Source organism: Electrona antarctica, assembly GCF_951216825.1.
Source record: "Electrona antarctica genome assembly, chromosome: 14".
Lineage (NCBI taxonomy): Eukaryota > Metazoa > Chordata > Actinopteri > Myctophiformes > Myctophidae > Electrona > Electrona antarctica.
Window position 1 is genome coordinate 42109362 of NC_136795.1, and position 20352 is coordinate 42129713.

At 41.0% G+C, this 20352-nt stretch overlaps 1 protein-coding gene and 1 pseudogene across 2 annotated transcripts in view; both read left to right on the top strand.

Annotated features, from left to right (window-relative positions):
* The window catches only part of LOC306936642 (histone H2B-like), a gene marked incomplete at its 5' end in the record, with an annotated part of 43121 nt that extends 39583 nt beyond the window's left edge, over nt 1-3538 (top strand). The window contains one exon of the mRNA XM_079520227.1: nt 3449-3538. The remainder of the gene's footprint in view (nt 1-3448) is intronic.
* A 10755-nt stretch (nt 3539-14293) lies between these two features.
* On the top strand, nt 14294-15960 carry LOC306936614 (heterogeneous nuclear ribonucleoprotein A/B-like; annotated as a pseudogene). Its single transcript has one exon. The product of its transcript is annotated as a heterogeneous nuclear ribonucleoprotein A/B-like (transcript).
* Nucleotides 15961-20352: the final 4392 nt, after the last annotated feature.

The following is a 20352-nucleotide window of genomic DNA, read 5'->3' on the forward strand; positions in this document are numbered from 1 at the left end:
GTGTGCGTGTCTGTGCGTGTCTGTGTGCGTGCGTGTGTGTGTGTGTGTGTGTGTGTGTGTGTGTGTGTGTGTGTGTGTGTGTGTGTGTGTGTGTGTGTGTGTGTGTGTGTGTGTGTGTGTCAAGATAATGGTCACATTTAGTGTTGTTCTCTCTCTCACACACACACACACAAACTCTCTCTATATTCTATATCATATTATAATATATATTAATATGTGATGAATTATCCCCACCCTTCCTAATGTTTTGTCAAATCTAGCCTCGACGAATTCATGCAAAGACTAAACTATGTTATTTCGATAGCATGTATAATATACTATATAGACCAGCACTATAGTGTATACTCATAGGTTCATTGATTGTACAGATATTCTACTGTTAGACAGATGTTATGTTCTCATCCTTGATGAATTCGTGAGATATAGGCACAACACATGGTAATACATGTCTAACTTGACAATTTCAATTTGATGAGGTGGACGTGTTACTGTTTTTCTCTTTAGTTGTTTTGCTATTACATTTGTAATGGCACTACTCAATTGAAATGCTATTTCGAACAAAACAGTGGTCATGGCCATAGCAAAACAGTGATTGATGGCTTCACAAATATTGATGTCAATATTTATTAGGGGTGGGGGGATTTGCAAAATGTTATTTATCTAACTGAATGTATTGATTTGATTACGTGAGTACCTTTGATGTATCAATCTGATGACATGTATTCTTTATCTGATGTGATGTAATGCCATGCGTTGAATATTGTGTTGTACTGTGATATTTTGGATTAGAGCAATGAGAGCATCAGATAGGCCAGCAGCAGAAATGATGTTTGCAATACATAATATTAGCAATGAATATTTTAGAAAGGGTCCATATTTTTGCTCGTAAGGCAAAAAAAATGTATTACTATAAAGCCATAAACTGGTTATTATTCCAGTGCTCACATGTGACCATGACGTAACAAGTGAGGATAGTATACTCTTGTAAAATAATGTGGTCGGCTCTTAAAAGAGCCTTTTGTGGGTATAAAGATGGAGAAGTCCGTTTACTTCCTTTTGGGAGCGGCCTACTTTGCTGCCTTGGGTTTGGCAACCTTCTTGGCAGGAGCTTTCTTGACTGCTGCGGGCTTCTTAGCCACTTTCTTGGGGCTCTTGGCGGCCTAATTCGGGCTTTTAGCTGCTACTTTCTTGGCGGCAGGCTTCTTGGCTTTCTTGGGTGATTTCTTGGCGTCTGCGGGCTTCTTTGCTGCCACCTTCTTGGGCTTCTTAGCTGCTACGGGTTTCTTGGCTGCAGCAGGCTTCTTTGCTTTAACTGCTTTCTTAGCAATAGGTTTCTTTACCTTCACCGCTTCTGCCTTGTTCATCTTGAAAGAGCCAGAAGCCCCGGTGCCTTTAGTGGCAGCGGTGGCCGAACGGATAGCGGCGCGGTCTAGATACCGGAAGGTTCCCAGTTCGAACCAGCCGTCCGACACGTTAAAATTACCACCGCTGAAATGCCCTTGAACAAGGCATCAACCACTACGATGAAATGTGTTCTATGAGCAGGGCCTGGCTGGAAACAAGTTCTTGAGCTTAGCCCAGATACCCTGGGTAAATATAGATTTCAGCTGGACCAGGGTGCCTTTAGTGACCAGGCTCTTGACGGCGATCTTAACGCGGGACTTGTTCTTCTCCACATCGTAGCCGCCGGTGTGTTATTTTTTGACGAAATCAGATCAAGACGAAATCCGTCATCCGTCGCCGTAGCAACGAGCTGATGTTCTAACGGCGACATAATGCGTAGCTGTCCTCGCAAATGCCTGTCACAATGCCAAAACATACCCAATCCGTTATCCGATCCGATTATTGGGCAGACGGACACTCACATTATTGCGTTGTGGAAGTGGACCTTAGCCGTAGCCTATGTTTTGTTGTCATTAAACAGGAAGACAACCCGTCTCCTTCCTGTGACTGTATCTCCAACAACAATACATAGCCTATGCTTTAGAAATGTAACTATCGCCATAGGAGTATATATAGCATGCAGCCCATGTAATGCGTCAAAATAAAATAATGAATTAATTAATGAATAAAGTAATACATGAATGAATGAATAAATAAATAAATGTCTGTTTCTGACGGGATTCGAACCCCTCCCTTTGGCAGCATAACGTTTCCTAGACCTGGAGCGTAATACAGGACGTCATTCCTAGCAACAATATTGTGCAATCATATTCAAATGATAGAGTATAAAACCGTGCAGCCATTCAAAAAATGGGACATGGGACCTAGATTAAGGTGAGATCTCATTCACCACAGGCACATTTATTTCCAACACGACTGTTTAATAGCCTACAGATTGGTTGCATATCTCCAACCATCATCACCTAAATTCACCATTGGCCTATAGTCATTGTTATACAGGCTGCTCAGAAATAGTACATAATAAATATGACAAGATAGGTTAGATTTGTTTTCAAACATGAGACTAAATATGCATGGCAAAGTGTCTGAGAAGCCAATGTGGTACCATTTACAAATGACCTCTGGCAGTCTACTAGCAAATGCTCTATCGTTTCATCTGTATTACAATTTAGAACCGGGCATTTAATAGTTTTAACAAAACAGCTCCATTTTACCACCGCCCTTACTGCTAGTCTTCCCATTTTTACCTCTTTACCTCCTTTATGATGAATTCCTGTTCTGTTCTCTGGCTATAATACAGGGGTATTTGTACGTATCTAAATATTTTGATGAATTGAACAAGGTGGACGCTCTATTAAACAAGTGTAATGCTGTATTGGGTCGTCCACTCGCAGTTAAGAGTCTTTGTATTGAGTTGTGCTTGAAATATACTGTAATTCTGCAAACTGTTAATACATATTTAAATCAAACAAGGTCTGCTTGAAGTCAAATTACCTCACTCATTACAGCAATGGTACAAAGTGGTTCAGGGCAAGCAAATAGTATTTTAGTGGACTGACTAGATTATATAAATGCATTGAGAGATTAGAACGTGGGTTATAATTGTATTTAGCGTGAAATAGAAGATTTACTCATTTACCCTAGTAGTCTGTATTTTATCGACAGTAGATCAGACGGGTGGGAGAACATTATTTGTATTGAGTTGTGCTTGAAATGTACTGTAATTCTGCAAACTGTTGACAAACTGTCAATCAATCAATCAATGTCTCCTCCCTCTGTGGGTCACATGAGCAGTGGCAGAAGAAGCCAATCATATGCTGGGAGTCGCACACTTCATTTGCATAGACTTGCTAGTATAAATACTGGTGCAACGCCGAAACACAGTTCACTTATTTTCTTCAATCACTGAGAAAGAAACATGCCTGAAGTAGCAAAGCCAGCGCCCAAGAAGGGCTCCAAGAAAGCCGTCACCAAAACCGCTGCGAAGTGGGGCAAGAAGCACAGAAAGTCCAGGAAGGAGAGCTACGCCATCTACATATACAAGGTCCTTTTAAGGACCACCCATCTTTTCCAAGAAAGAGTTCATCCTAATACTATACACAAAAGGATATTAGAGTCTGTCAGCTAAACCAGTTTCATCTGACATGAATGTGAATACAGTGATCAGAGGCATACATTGTCCAATACGTAATCGACATTGTTTAATTCATAAGCAACAATGATTCCTTTAAATCGGGTCTAATGTTTATGAACTTTAGAGGAGCTTGTGAACATGTAGATTCATATTTCAAGTGCATATAGCTTCAATTAAAAGCTACGTACAGCCAATGTTATCATCCACCATTAATTAAGGTGCTGTATTTTCGAAGTTGTGAATACATCTATCATTGTGATTGAAATGCTCATGCTGCTATAGATGTAAGCATGGTACACAGGATCAATTAAAAAAGTGGATATTTTACATTTACCATAAATATATTTAGCCCCCACATGTTTACAGGGACAATTGAGCCCACAAATAAAACTACCTATTACACAGAAGTGTATGGTAATTGTATTACTTAGGCCTACTTTAAATTACAACTGAACAAATAAATTAAGTAATAACACACTGTGCTGTTAATGCAGACATAATGGTCAGACTGTGACAGGGAACACATTCAACACACACAAGTATGTCTTGTGATTTGAACTAGGAAGCGTAATAGCGATGCCCTTAAAGTGCGCTTTATATTGGTAAATGACCCTTGGTACATACTCAATTTCATAGTGTGCAATACAGTTGCAAAAAATGCTGTAACTTTAGAGTAGAGACCGTTAATAGTGCGTGAATAATTCAGCTCCACCCTGTGGCTTGTGTTATGCTTCACTGTTTACACCAAAACCAGCAGTTACTTCATAGTCCTGGAATGAGTTGAGGTTGGGGCTGAGCATGTTTTCTAGTATGTTGGGGGGAATGTTCAAAGTTGTGTTAAAATGTGCATTTATTTTAAATTTGTCCAACTCACATGTGCACAGTAAAATCCTCAAATTGTAACTATGGGAGGGTTGAACTAATGCAGTGTATATTCAATCTTTATTTCAGACTCATGGGAGATACATATCACAATACAAACACAACACAATACAAATACTGTATATTATTGGAGTGGCATTGTGTGAAGGCTATAATAAGTCAGTAAACTGTGTGTGTATGCGTGTGTGTGCGTGATACCTGTGCATGCTCCTTACTATTAATTATCTCAGACACCCATTCACAGGCAATTATTATTAGTTCAGCAGTAATTTGATAAGTAATAATCACACTTTTTTTGTCATGGCTCATTAAGCCAATTTTATTTCAACAAGGCAATTAAATGTGCTTCACATAGAACACCAAGCATATTTGTGAAATGACAGTAGAATACAGAATACAATGCAAACAAAAATCACACCCGTGTGAAGTGATAAGTGCCCTATCATCATACGTTATTTTACATCATCTCATTCTGACCAATCACAATTTCACATTAAGACATGTCCTCGTCTTCAATGTTTGTGTTAACACAAACACTCAGAACTGGCCATTCATTGTCAATGGCATTTCATGTTTGTGTTAGGAGTCAAAGTTTGTGTTTACACACACACTAAAGGCTCGACATATAACAATACTGCAAGACTGCGACTCTGTGATCTTGTAGATCTGCTTGCTATTCTTAAAATAATTTGAAAATATGGTTCAAGTGGTTAAAGTGATGTTGGTGCTATTAATCAGCATTGCTAGGGGGAAAAAATACATCCTGACCCAGAGACTCCTTTTATGTTATATCCCAATAATGTTAACTTGAGTCCTGTGTGAGGCTCCATAACCAAGCTTGTCTCAAAGTCGCCTCACCTAAATATGCACTGCCACCTCTGTCATGAATTCATCCATTACTACTATAATGCACGTTGATATCACTGTTGAGAACGGGTTACATATAAGTAGTTCGACCCCATTGATCATGAAACTTAGCTGAATAAATATTGAACGAAAGTGTGGGTGGCTCTGAAAAGAGCCTTTGGTTTGTACAAAAATGATAGTAGGCCTACAGTGATGAGGAAGACCATATTCGTTGATGCGTTTATTTTGATGCTTTAAATGACTGGGGCTGAATGGTTAGTGTGTGACACATTAGCTTACATTTGTAGCACATTGTCTGGTCAATGTGCTACTGTCAGTGTATATTAATGAGGGAGCTTTTCAGACACTGTCTGAAAAGCTCCCTCAGTATAGGTCATGTTATTAACAAACTGTTAATCTACCTGCTCATATTTACTATTTCTAAGTAGCCTATACAGGATGGCATGATGAATAATATATGATGATGGCAATATTAAGAAATCTGTATTAAACAGCCGTATTGGAAATCAGTGTGATGAATGACATCATTCTCAAATTAATCTAGGTCTCATGTCTGTTGTTTTGAGTTGTGTTAACTGGATTTGTACTCTATGAGTTAACTACTGTTCAGAGATGGAGTGCACATAATGGCACACAGGGCTATGCTTCAGACTGGTGTGCTCCTTTTGACATTGGGAGGAGTTCGAATCCTGTGAGATGCTGACAGTTATTTATTTATCATCCATTGATGCGTTTATTTTGACGCTTTAAATGGGCTGAATATTGTGTGTGAAACATTAGCACCATTAGCTTTGATAATTTGGAGCACGTAAATGAAATGAAATGAAATGAAATCTATATTTACCCAGGGTATCTGGGCTAAGCTCAAGAACTTGTTTCCAGCCAGGCCCTGCTCATAGAACACATTTCATCGTAGTGGTTGATGCCTTGTTCAAGGGCATTTCAGCGGTGGTAATTTTAACGTGTCGGACGGCTGGTTCGAACTGGGAACCTTCCGGTATCTAGACCGCGCCGCTATCCGTTCGGCCACCGCTGCCAGTACATTGACTGGCGTGACTTGAGTCAGTTTAATGTGGCTTTTGGGCATATTTAGGTCATGTAAACAAATTGTTAATTTAACATATCATGCATTTATTATTTCTATGTAGCCTGTAGGCATATAACATAATGACCATAAGGTGAACGTATAGGTGATGATGGTGAGAGACGTTAGAAACAAATCTGTAGGCCTATTAAACAACCGTTTTGGAAATCGGTGTGATTAATGAGATTTCAAGTTAATCTAGTTCCCCATGTTCGTTTTGAGTTGTGATGGCTGCTTTTATAAAATATGATTTGAGTATGATTACAAAATGTTATGGCGAGAATGGCTCACTGTAGTACCTTCCATGACTGGGAAACTTTATGCCGAAAAACGGAGGAGTTCGAATCCTGTGAGATGCTGACAGTTATTTATTTATTCAGTCATCCGTTGATGCGTTTATTTTGACGCTTTAAATGGGCTTAATATTGTGTGTGAAATATTAGCACCATTAGCTTTGATAATTTGGAGCACGTACATTGACTGGCGTGACTTGGGTCAGTTTAATGTGGCTTTTGGGCATATTTAGGTCATGTTATAAACAGATTGTTAATTTAACATATCATGCATTTACTATTTCTATGTAGCCTGTAGGCCTATAACATAATGACCATAAGGTGAACGTATAGGTGATGATGGTGAGAGACGTTAGAAACAAATCTGTAGGCCTATTAAACAGCCGTTTTGGAAATCGGTGTGATTAATGAGATTTCAAGTTAATCTAGTTCCCCATGTTCGTTTTGAATTGTGATGGCTGCTTTTATAAAGTATGATTTGATTATGATTACAAAATGTCATGACTAGAATGGCTCACTGTAGTAGTTCCATGGCTGGGAAACTTTATGCCGAAAAACGGAGGAGTTCGAACCCCGTCAGAAACAAACGTTCATTTATTTACGGTATGTATTTATTCTTTCATCGATGCGTTTATATTGACGCATTACATGGGCTGCATAGTTAATGTATGTGACACATGTTTACTTATAGTTGCATTTATAAAACGAATTGTTGTACATAGACAGTCACAGGAAGAAGGCGAGTGTCTTCCTGTTTCTCAACAACAATCACAACAACAAAACACAGGGCTAAAGGGTGTGCAACCACAACGCAATGTGAGTGTCCGTCCGTCTCCCCGACGCTTCTTAATCCAAACGAGAATCAGATCGGTATTGTGGGAGCTATTAAGTATTTTTGCTATGCTTTCTATATAATTTAATGCATTTATTATTTGTTTGTTTTGCTTGGTTTGTTTACACTTATTATTTCAGTCTATTTGTGTTGCAGCTATATGCTTTTATTTTGAAGGTGATGGGCAGTTTTGGGGCACAGCTGAGGTTACTTAATTAATGAGCACACACAGTTAGTCAGCAGAGCACCAGGAAGGCATATGGTTTTTTACCAGTAGGTTAGGGATGAACCTGAACATTTTCCATCTTTTGCTGTCTGGACCAAAAAGCTAAAAATAAACACCACTAAACTTCGCTGCCTGTCTGACAATGGTCTCATTTCTACCTCTGAGTACGATTCGCTACCTGGTGCCCTTAGTGGCTTTTTTAAGTTTTATTGTTGGTGTAAATTAGCCACTACATAAAGTAAAAAACCCTCCCTTATTTGAAGCGGAAACTTTTATTGTTGTTTTGGATTTTTTTGCACTGTTGGATGTTTGGAGTTGGAGTGGATCGACGCACTTGCACTTTCAAACAAATCAAGCAATGGAGCCACCAGCCATGCCGGCACACCCGCACAATGCACTGTCACTTTGAAGTTTGGATCAAGCTGTTAAAGATACGATCAGAGGACCAAGCGGCCCAAATGGACATCACACTCGCACAAAACTACGCAGCAACAACATTGGTATGTGAAGAATAACTGTCAGCCTTATTGGAAAGAGGCAAGCTCATTGGAGTGACTGAATTATTGTCCTGCTACACGTTGATGCATATTGGGAGTTTGTTGGACGTGTGAGTCTTTCATTCTTAAATCTCTGACGTAAATTAATTACACATTGCTTGTGTGAATCACATTCAGAAAAATGGATCCAGATGTGACAAATGAGACAGTGACTGTGTTTGCTGCAGGGCACCCTCATGTGGTATCAAATACAAATGATGTTGAAAATGAGTCTGAAATACATGAAACTGGTGTTGCAATAAATGACAATGATGATCTTGAGACTCAAACTATACAAAGTACTATTATTGACGATATCAATCCAGAAGACAGTGCCTCCAACATTTCATGTCCAAGGGAAAAAACACACTCTAATGTATCTAAGACCTCCTCTACTGCATCCGCCAGGCTAATGGTGGAGGCTGACAAAGCAGCACTTGTGGAGCGCATTAATGCATTAAAAAGGAAACATGAGTTGGAAGCAAAGGAGGAGGAATTAAGGAAGGAAACAGAGAAAATAAGAAAGGAAAAGGAACAGTTGGCTCTGGAGAGTGAGCTAGCTGCAACTAATGCCAAACTCAATGTGTTGGAAACCAGCTCAAAATGCAGCTCCAAAAGATCAGATGGAATGAACTCATACCTGGAAAGAAACAAGGCTCAAAATCGGATGACAAGCAACCTCAACCCTCAAGCTAAGCAATATGTCCCACAGGGAAATGACAAAAATGACATGCAAAGTGTATCTCACCCTGAGGCCCAGGCTGTCACTGTAAGGCCAAAGACAACATCACAGACCATCAGGTTTATGGAAACCACACAAAGGGCAACATTGCAGACAAACCTCAGACCACCAAACAATAACACTCGAGCACCAATAACACAAATGGTTCACAATGCTCCACAAACAGGACAGGTATCCACCTCGAACATGACATCTAACAATAGCACCCAAAATGACATTGTGAACATTATGCAACGCCAAACTGAAATCACTAATATGTTGGTAAAGCAAAATTTAGCGTCTTCCCTACCAGTGAGAGAAATACCCGTTTTTGATGGTGATCCCCTTCATTACCATTCCTTCATCAGATCCTTTGAAAATTGTGTTGAGGTCAAAACTGACAATGAAAGTGATTGTTTACACTTTTTAGAACAGTACACCAGGGGGCAACCAAGAGACCTGGTGAAAAGTTGTCAGCACCTACCCTCTGTTCAAGGCTACCAAAGGGCCAAATCCTTGCTTTCTGAACATTTTGGAAATGAATACAAAATTGCTTCTGCTTATATGGACAGAATTGATAACTGGCCTCTGGTTAAAGGAGAAGATGTCAAAGCACTGCAATCCTTTTCTCTTTTCTTGAGGGAATGCTCAAATTTAACACAGCAAATCATGCACATGAATGAGTTGGACGTGCCATCAAACCTCAGAAATATTGTCATGAAGCTTCCTTATAAGATGAGGGAGAAATGGAGGAATGTTGCATGTGATTTACAGGAGCAACGTGGTTGCAGAGCACTTTTTATTGACCTTGTGAACTTTGTTGAAAAGGAAGTTAGAATTGTCTCTGACCCACTGTTTGGAAATATTCAGGATCCAAAAAATACCAGCTACAACAGGTCACCCCCCACTGTCAGTCAACCAAGGCAGAGGAATCAGGGCACCTTTGCCACCAGTGTCACTGCAGTGAAAGAGGGAAACAAAGGTCACATAAAATTCTGTTTATTCTGCCAACAAACCAGTCACTCACTTGACGAATGCTCACAGTTTGAGTCCAAGACACAAAAAGACAAAATAGATTTCATAAAGGAGCATGGGATTTGTTTTGGATGCCTGAAAGTGGGACACACAAGCACATTTTGTATGAGTAGATTGTATTGCGGCGTGTGTCAGAAAAGGCATCCGTCAGTTCTTCACATTGAGCATAATGAAGCTCATGAACCTGGGAGTGATGCATCTCATGAGTCTCAGACATGTGGCCATATAGGGGCCGGAGACGAGGACAATGCTGTATTTTCAATTGTGGCAGTTAAAGTGAAAAGCAAAATGAGTGACAGAGTTGTGCAGACATATGCATTTTTGGATCCGGGGAGTTCCGGTACCTTTTGCACTCAGAACCTTGCAAAGAGACTGGGGCTAAGTGGCAAGCCAGCCAGTATTCTATTGCGAACAATGGGGCAAAAGAAAATTGTGAGTACCAGTGTGTTGTCTCACTTGGAAGTATCAGGCATGGACATGAATGATTTTATTGAACTGCCAAATGTTTTAACCCAAAAGGCTATGCCAGTGTCACGAGTGAACATTCCACGACAGGATGAAGTGGACAAATGGCACTACTTGAGGAACATAAAGCTGCATGACTTGGATGCAGATGTGGATATGCTCATCGGAACTAATGCAGCAAAAGTGATGGAACCATGGGAGCTGATCAACAGCCAAAATGAAGGACCATACGCAGTCAGAACAAGAGTCGGCTGGGTCATCAATGGACCACTCAGGAGTGGAACTAAGAGCAGAGTTAAAACTGGCTGCTCTGTGGTCACAACAAATCACATATCTGTTGAACATCTGGAAGGAAATCTCATTAAACAACACAACCATGCTTTGAATGAAAAGACATCAGAGGGGCAATTGGAAATGCCCAGAGAGGACACTCAATTCACGATGAGAACAGAAATGAAAAATGAACATTACGTTGACTTACCTTTCAGAAAAGAAGATCCGGTCTTGCCAAGTGAATTGCAGAGCATCAAGCAGCAACTTCAAGGCCCGAAGAGGAAAGGCCCAGATTTGCTTGAAAACGAGTGGCCTACGCTGGAAATGGAGTCAGTTATTCCCATCGATGACCCAGAGGTCAAAAGAGAAGCAGCAGCCATCGTTAAGGACTCCTCTTGCTTCTCATCTTGGAAGATTAAAATGTCTGTCGCCCGATTCTTTGAACTTAAAAGGCTTCTGAGTCAAAAGAGAAAGGAACTTAAAGCCACCAAAAGTGACAATGATGCTGGAGTCAAAAGTATTGAACAGAATCATCACCGCTTCAAATGCACATTGTCTGGAAAACATCTCACTCCAGAAGATTGTGATGAAGCAGAGAAGGCAAGCATTCATTTTGCACAGAAACACAGGTTCAAAAATGAAATTGCCTCCCTCAAACATGGTTCAAATATCATCTCCAAGAACAGTCCACTGTACATATTAGACCCCATACTGGAGGAGGACATCCTCAGAGAGGGAGGTAGTTTGCAAAAGTCTGCATTAGCATCAGAAACAAAGCGCCATATTCATTTCAAAGACTTGCATCTTTCCCAGCTCATTTTACATCACATCCATCAACAACTAGGACACGCTGGGAAGAACCACATGTTGTACAGAACCCCCACAAAAGCATCTGACGACCCCCATGGCCTTGAGGCCCTCACCCCAAACCACATTCTCCTGCTGAAAGGAAACCCCAACTTTCCCCCAGGACTATTTGAAAAGAGTGACTTGTATATCAAAAGGAAATGGAAGCATGAAGTACAGTATATCGCAGAACTGTTTTGGATCTGGACAGCTGAATACTTACTTGTGATGCAAGACAGACAGAGATGGGCACCTCCAAGAAGAAACTTCCTCCCAGGAGTTATTATCATTGCCGACGCTTCAGCTCCTGGAAGATGGGTCGAGTGTTTGAGCACCAAATCCGACTCCATAAAATCAATCTGCTCTGTGTGCATCCAAACCAAAGCCAGCGTTCTGGAGAGACCTGTAATGAAGATCTGCCTGCTGGTGGAGGCCACAGAATAAGACAATGGACAACCTTTCTATCTGCTTTCTCTCTCTCTCTTGTCTACTCTTCGCTCTGTTTATCTTTCAGTGGCTACAGAGAAGGACACAAGACACGCACATGGATAGAAAAATAGCTCCCTTACATGTTTAAATATTGTAATTGTGATTCTCGCAATTAGGGGCCGGAATGTGGGAGCTATTAAGTATTTTTGCTATGCTTTCTATATAATTTAATGCATTTATTATTTGTTTGTTTTGCTTGGTTTGTTTACACTTATTATTTCAGTCTATTTGTGTTGCAGCTATATGCTTTTATTTTGAAGGTGATGGGCAGTTTTGGGGCACAGCTGAGGTTACTTAATTAATGAGCACACACAGTTAGTCAGCAGAGCACCAGGAAGGCATATGGTTTTTTACCAGTAGGTTAGGGATGAACCTGAACATTTTCCATCTTTTGCTGTCTGGACCAAAAAGCTAAAAATAAACACCACTAAACTTCGCTGCCTGTCTGACAATGGTCTCATTTCTACCTCTGAGTACGATTCGCTACCTGGTGCCCTTAGTGGCTTTTTTAAGTTTTATTGTTGGTGTAAATTAGCCACTACAGGTATGTTTTGTTTAAATTGGCATTGACGAGGACAGCTACGTAGTGTGGGGTCCGTGTAGGACCACAATGGAACATCAGCCGTTACTAGGACGACGGATGCGCGATTTCGTTTTGATCTGATTTCGAGTTAAACTTGTTCACCTGTCCTGTGGCAGCCAGAGCCTTCTTGACCGCAGCCAGGGACACACCGCTCCGCTCCTTGGAGGCGGACACGGCATTGACGACCAGATCAGCGACGATGGGGCCGGTCTTCTTGGGTCGGGGTGGTGCCTTCTTCTTGGCGGCCTTGGCCGGTGACGGAGCTGGTGCTGGTGCGACTTCTGCCGTTATTATCTCCATTATTATCTCGTACATTGCTGTTCCTTCTCTCAAGTAAACTCTCACAGACTGATGCTGAACGCTCTGAAGGGGATGGACTTAAACACCACATGAGAACCATGTGGAGTCAACACACACAGGCCTTCTTCTCTTGTGCCACTTGTGTTTTCTCCTCGATTAAAACAAGTTATAACAAACTACTGTTTATATTATTTAATGCGACAAAGAGCTGACATGTGCCTTTCTGTCATGAATGTATCTAAGATGAAAGCAGTGCACTCCTTTTTAGTAATAACCTCAAAACATCACCTGTCTAGAGTCAGATCAAAGTGTTGCCTTTGTCATTTTTCTTCTAAAATATTGTAAACTATGTTGAACATAGCAGGACGCTGTCATTGTACAGCTGCACAACTCCTGAATCCAGTCACCAGGAGTTAATCTGCAATAAAATTGAGTTCAATCTCCCATTTGATGCGTCGTACTGAGTTCAAAGGTTATATAAAGTCCAATAAACATAACTCATGGGACCTTAAAGAAATTTATTTTTTTAATGATTACCACCGGGATACATATCCCAAAACGAATGGGTCAGCGTGATATGAACAAATGAATGAGAGTTTTGGATGTATATCCAATCTATACATGTCTTTATCAGTGGCTTCTCAGAGTGGAGGGGGGGTTGAGCTACTGAGTAGAGTGTAGTGTGTGTGCGTGCGTGCGTGCGCGTGTGTGTGTGTGTGTGTGTGTGTGTGTGTGTGTGTGTGTGTGTGTGTGTGTGTGTGTGTGTGTGTGTGTGTGTGTGTGTGTGTGTGTGTGTGTGTGTGTGTGTGTGTGTGTGTGTGTGTGTGTGTGTGTGTGTGGGCTAACCTCTGTGTGTGTGGACGCTGCACACAGAATGAAAAACAACAAGCAATGCTTGATAAATGCATTTTATATATGTGATGTATCCCCATGCTTTTTGTTCTTGCCTAATGTAAATCGCTCTGGATTAAGAGCGTCTGCTAAATGTCTAAATTGTTGTAAATTGCACAGCAGAATTAGGGCGATACCCACTCATTAATACCCACTCATCAAAATAATGAAGAGAGCGATTACATTTCAGGACCGCCTAAAATAAAGGTGGTCAATCATAGAGTGTGTGTGTGTGTGTGTGTGTGTGTGTGTGTGTGTGTGTGTGTGTGTGTGTGTGTGTGTGTGTGTGTGTGTGTGTGTGTGTGTGTGTGTGTGTGTGTGTGTGTGTGTGTGTGTGTGTGTGTGTGTGTGTGTGTGTGTTAGAACGAGAGAGAGGGGGAGGGTGAGTGGGGGGTGGGGGGTGGGTGTTGGCTACTCCCACACAACTCTGCCTGTCCTCAGAGCACACATAAAGAGACGAGGCTCTGAGTTCTCAAATTCATTCACTTTGAAGAGTGCTCTCCGATTGTGTGATCAGAATATAAAATAGAGGGATCATACTAGGCTTATAAAAATGTCCGACACCGAGCAGCAGTTCATGGAAACGTCGGGAAACGGTCACGAACTCGACGATGATTTTAACGGAGGCGCCGCCGAGGATGAGGAGGAGGAACCGCAGCACGAGTTAGAGGAGGCAGAGCCGGAGCACGAGGCCATAGACGGGATCGACGGGGACGCCGAGGCCGAGTCGGAACTGGTGGACGACGCGGAGGAGGACGCCACAGAAACAGCAGTAGCGGTAGTAGCGGAGGCAGCAGGGCCCGAAGTCGAAGCAGAGTCCGCTCTGGAAGACGGCGATGGTGGCGAAGAACAGGCGACGGAGGAGGGGGGAGGCGAGGCAGGAGACGAAGCCCAGAACGGCGGCGGTGGAGCCTCGGAAGGCGGACAGATCAACGCCAGTAAAGGGGAGGAGGATGCGGTGAAAATGTTTGTCGGGGGTCTCAGCTGGGACACGAGTAAGAAGGGTCTCAAAGATTACTTCTCTACATATGGTGAAGTGACAGACTGCACCATAAAAATGGACCAGCAGACAGGCCGTTCAAGAGGGTTCGGCTTTATTCTCTTTAAAGAAGCAGCAGCAGTAGATAAAGTCCTTGAACAGAAGGAACACAGGCTAGATGGTCGACAGATTGACCCTAAGAAGGCCATGGCTATGAAGAAGGAGCCAGTCAAGAAGATCTTTGTTGGAGGCCTCAACCCAGACACAGACAAAGATGTTATCCAGGAGTACTTTGGCACTTTTGGAGAGATCGAAACGATTGAGCTCCCGCAAGATCCAAAGACGGAGAAGAGGAGGAGATTTGTTTTTATCACGTATAAGGAAAAGAATCCAGTCAAAAAAGTTTTGGAAAAGAAATTCCATAATGTCAGTGGGAGCAAGTGTGAGATTAAAATAGCCCAGCCCAAAGAGGTGTACCAGCAGCAGCAGTCTGGCGGTGGGGGTGGTGGAGGAGGATATGGGGGCGTGGCAGAGGACGTGGAAGTGGCCAGAGCCAGAACTGTAACCAAGTACTGTACAACAACTACTGCAACCAGGGCTATGGACAGGTCTACGGACAAGGCTATGGATATGGCAGCTATGGCAACTATGACTACTCTGCTGGGGCTATGGGGGTGGGCTATGGGGTTGGCTACGACTACAACCAGGGCAATACAAGCTATGGGAAAACTCCAAGACGTGGAGGCCACCAGAGTAGCTACAAGCCATACTGATCACAAGTATAGTGCAGGTCTAAAGTAAATACGAGAAGGAACCCATGGTCCAACCACAGCCATCATGGGCTCTTCCTTCCTGGCTTTTCCTTTGGAGTTGGCAGAAATTTGGACTCATGCTCCATATGTACAGATCAAGTGAGGAACTGGGGACGCAAATGTCACTTTTCCACTTTTTATTTTATATTGTTTTGTGTCCATTTACATTTCCAGCAATGGAAGTGTTATTTTTACTGTACTTTTTGGTACCTTTTTTTGAATATAATGTATTGTATGGTTGTATTTTACATGTCTACTGCATTTACCAACAAGCAAGGAGCTCAAGAATAAAACATTTTTTGTTTGCATATTTGGTGTTTGTATATTTTTTGTTTGAGTGTTTGATGCGAGCTGCATGGCTTCAGATGTGGGGTGAGGAAAGACGGATAACTAATCAAAGGGTTAATTGTAAGTGTGTTAAGTGAATGTTTGCAGTTGGCTAAGTAGACAAGGACAACTAGTTATTTTCTTTTTTTGTTGCTTTGGCTTTTAAAAGGAGATTCTTCCCCATCATGTCTGCAATTTTAAGTGGCTTTACTAGTGTTATGATACAACCGAAAGCAAGCCTGTTTAAATGTAAGAGGGCACTTACTCTCACACTGGAAACTCATTCCTCTAGTGTCTTGGGCAATTTGGTAGAAATAAACGTTTGATTTATATTAAAAAATAAAAGGAGGAAAGGGTCTTGGAAAAGGAGGCGCCAAGTGTCATCACAAGGTTCTTCGTGATAACATCCAGGGAATCACCAAGCCCGCTATTCGCTGTGGTGGTGTGAAGCGTATCTCTGGTCTGATCTACGAGGAGACCTGCGGTGTCCCAAGGTGTATTTTACAGTTAGGTTTCCAAACCAACTGGTGATACCATAACATAGAATTGACTCTATACTAGCTCTATAGAAGATCAGCATTATGTTGACTTACACCAAAAAGTCTGAGCCTACGGAGAAAATGAAGGCGTCGGTGTACTTTTGCACACATACTTGTCACATGGGAGTGCCAGCTCATATCCCAATCCATGTGCACTCCTAGATATTTATTTATAGGAGGTGACCTGTTTGATGTCATGACCATGTATGGTGATCACAATCTCCTCAGTTTTCCTTACAATAATCAATCAATAGTGATATAGTTCAAAACATGTTTTTGTAATAAATATTAACCACTTCTACATCGTCTACACCTAATGGGAAATGTCACACTAGTGACTACTCAAATAAGGAGACATGACATCATAGATTGTCTTATTAATGCTGTCAAAGTGTGTTTGGTAACAGCAATTTTATGTAAATTAGAGAGAGAGAGAGAGAGAGGAGTTCACTAGAAATATAATATTACTGTAAAGTAAACCAAAACGGACCAGGAGGGGTGTTGGTGTATATATAGGCTACATAGCCTATAATATTCTATTGTATTATATTAGTTGACTAGCAATATACTTTACGTTTAACTCATTGCTAATGTGACCAAAACGAACAAGGGGGAGGAGTGTGGGGGGGGGGGGGGTGGAGAGTGTTGGCTACACCCACACAACTCTGCCTGTCCTCCCTTACGTCCTCAGAGCACACATAAAAGGGCAAGGGTGCGAGCTCTTCACTTATTCAAAATCCACTTTTCTTATTGTATCTATATCTTCAATACTGCGAAAATGTCAGGCCGAGTTAAAGAAGGAAGTGGTAATTGCCAAAAGCTTAAATGTCTTAACTAAATCATATGTTGATTTATGGGAAATTATTAAAGATAGGCTAAGATACTACTTTAAATACAAATGTAAAATATTGAATCAAGAGCTAAATTAACCATACAGTAGATTAATGGCTGATTATATAAACCTAAAAACTAAGGCAAATAAAACGGATGAGGATAATGATAAATTAACTGAAATGGAATCTGAATTGGCCAAATTAAATGATCTCTCCCAGGGCCTACGCCTACAGGCAGGCATGGGTAACACAGATGCTTCTAGCAATGCGCAGTGTCTTATACATCTACATAAGAAGAAACTCCAAAGGAAACATGTCAGTGCAATTTTAAGTGAAAATGGTGTCATGATAGAGGATGAGAAAACGAAAAGGGAAACTGTTAGAAACCTGTGTAAAAAAAATGTACCAGAAAGTCAACATTAATGAAGCCAAGCTGCATGCCTTCCTTGATTCGACACATATTGGGGAGGTTGGCCGTAATTCTACGGGTGGGGAAATCACCATGCAGACAAGAGGTGAGGGACGCAATGGTCCAATTGATTAAGGGTAAATCCCCAGGTCCTGATGGCCTGCCTAATGAGTTTTATCTCTGCTGCACAAACGATTTAGTTGATCTGCTAACCTCAGTGTACAATGATGGAATCAAGGAGGGCAAAATGCACTCATCCTTTTATCATGGCATCATATCACTTATATATAAAAAAGGGTAATCTTATAACTTAGATAATTGGATACATATTACATTAATGAACGTAGATTATAAAATACTGGCAAAAATAATAGTTAATCGATTAAATAAAGATTTAGAAGAACTTATTGAAAAAGAACAGACATGTGCTATTAAGGGAAGGTTGATGTGGGATAATGTTGGTATATTAAGGGATATAACAAGTGGGTGTACAAAGGAGGAGTTTTTTATTATAAGTTTAGACCAAAAAAAGGCTTTTGATTTTATTTCCAGAGAGTACTTGTGGGAGGTATTGAAGGTATATGGTTAACCAGGATTGTATTAACCTGATAAAATTGTTGTATGCCCAGTCCACAGTTCAAGTACATGTAAATGGTGTTTTAACAGAGAGCTTTGAAATTAAGAGGGGTGTGAAACAAGGGCGTCCCTTGTCCGCTGCACTTTACATTTTAGCTATTAACCCTCTATTACATGAGATAAAGATTGATAGTAGGCTTACAGGTGTAAAAACTAGTGGTGGTGAGCGCGTTGTTGTCTTGGCTTATGCCGATGACATCACCATCATAATTAAAAATAATAAAGAGCTAGATATTATAAATGAGCACTTAGCACTTTATGAAGAGGTTTCAGGTTCCAAATTAAATCATGACAAAACGGAAGGTGTCTGGTTTGGGAGGAGTGAGACAAAGCCAAATGTTAATATAAAGGACACAGAAACGATGACAGTTCTGGGGGTACAGTTTTGTAATCAATTTATGAAAATAACTTGGATTGTAAAGATAAAGAAATAAAGGATGAATTAGAAAATGGGAAAATAAGTCATGTTGTTATGGAACAAAGATTATAATTATAAAAACATATGTTTTGGCAAAACTGCTATTTTTGGCAACTATATTTCCTCCTAAGGACCAGACACTGAAAAAAATAAATAAAACAATGGTTAATTTCATATGGGGAACCACTAGAGAAGTTACAAAAATAAACATATTATATAAGATTAAAACATATGGAGGCCTTGGGGCTGTGGATTTGGGACTCAAATTAAAAAAATCATTTTGTAAGCACATAGCATCTGGTTTTAAAAGAAGAGCTATATGGATAGGGGAGGCGCTGAGCTGGACCAAAAAGAAGGGCCGGGCAAGGAGCTCAGTGCCTTATTTTAAAGTCATGTATGGTGATTTGGTGTCAAACTCTGCACATTTAAATCTGGACTGGAATGACAAGTAAATGTATATATAGTAAGATATGTGATGATTTATATGGTGGCTTTTTTCCCTACAAATATCTTGATGAAAATCAAAAACGGGTTTGTATTAAAAATATTAGTAGTAATAAAAATATCTCCGAAAAAAAAGAGATGTCATGTGGCTGGTCTCTGTGAGGAGACTAGCAGTGAGAGCAGTTGTGAAATGGAGATGCTTCGTCAAAACCGTTAAATATAAATTGTGGTGCAGATGAGACAATTGAGCACCTGCTAGTTGACTGCCAGAGGTCTAGCTTTGTGTGGGGGGAAATGCCACAAATTGGTTTTAAAATTAAGATAAATTACAATGCTGTTATGTATGGGGTCTTTGGGGAAAAAATGTCTGCCATTGAACAAGACACAAGAGCTTTACTGGACCGTGATTTGTACAGTTGTGAACAAACTGTGGACAACCAGGTGTGCCATGGTAATCCACCAGGAGGCCATCTCAGGGGAGGTGGTCTTTAAACAGATACAAACTGAACTAAAAAGACAAAGAACTCTTGACACAACAAAAACGAAACTGACACCATGGCACCTATTAACATTGTAAAAAAAAGAAAGAAAGAAACCCTTTTGTATTTGAAATGCCTTGATATATATATGTTGTTTTTTTTTTTAAATATATATATTAGATATATGTAATATTTGCATATTTTGTAAACCCTGAATAATTTTCAATAAAGTATATATAAAAAGCAAGGGAGGAAAATGTCTTGGAAAAGGGGCGCCAAGCGCCATCGCAAGGTGCTTCGTGATAACATCCAGGGAATCACCAAGCCCGCTATCCGCCGTCTGGCTCGCTGTGGCGGAGTGAAGCGTATCTCCGGTCTGATCTACGAGGAGACCCGCGGTGTCCTCAAGGTGTTCCTGGAGAACGTGATCCGTGACGCAGTCACCGTAGGCTACACCGAGTACGCTAAGAGAAAGACCGTGACCGCCATGGATGTTGTCTATGCTCTGAAGAGACAGGGACGCACTACGGATTCGGAGGTTAATAACGCTGTCTTGATCTATACCAACAACCCAAAGGCTCTTTTAAGAGCCGCCCACACTTTCTCTACAGAGCA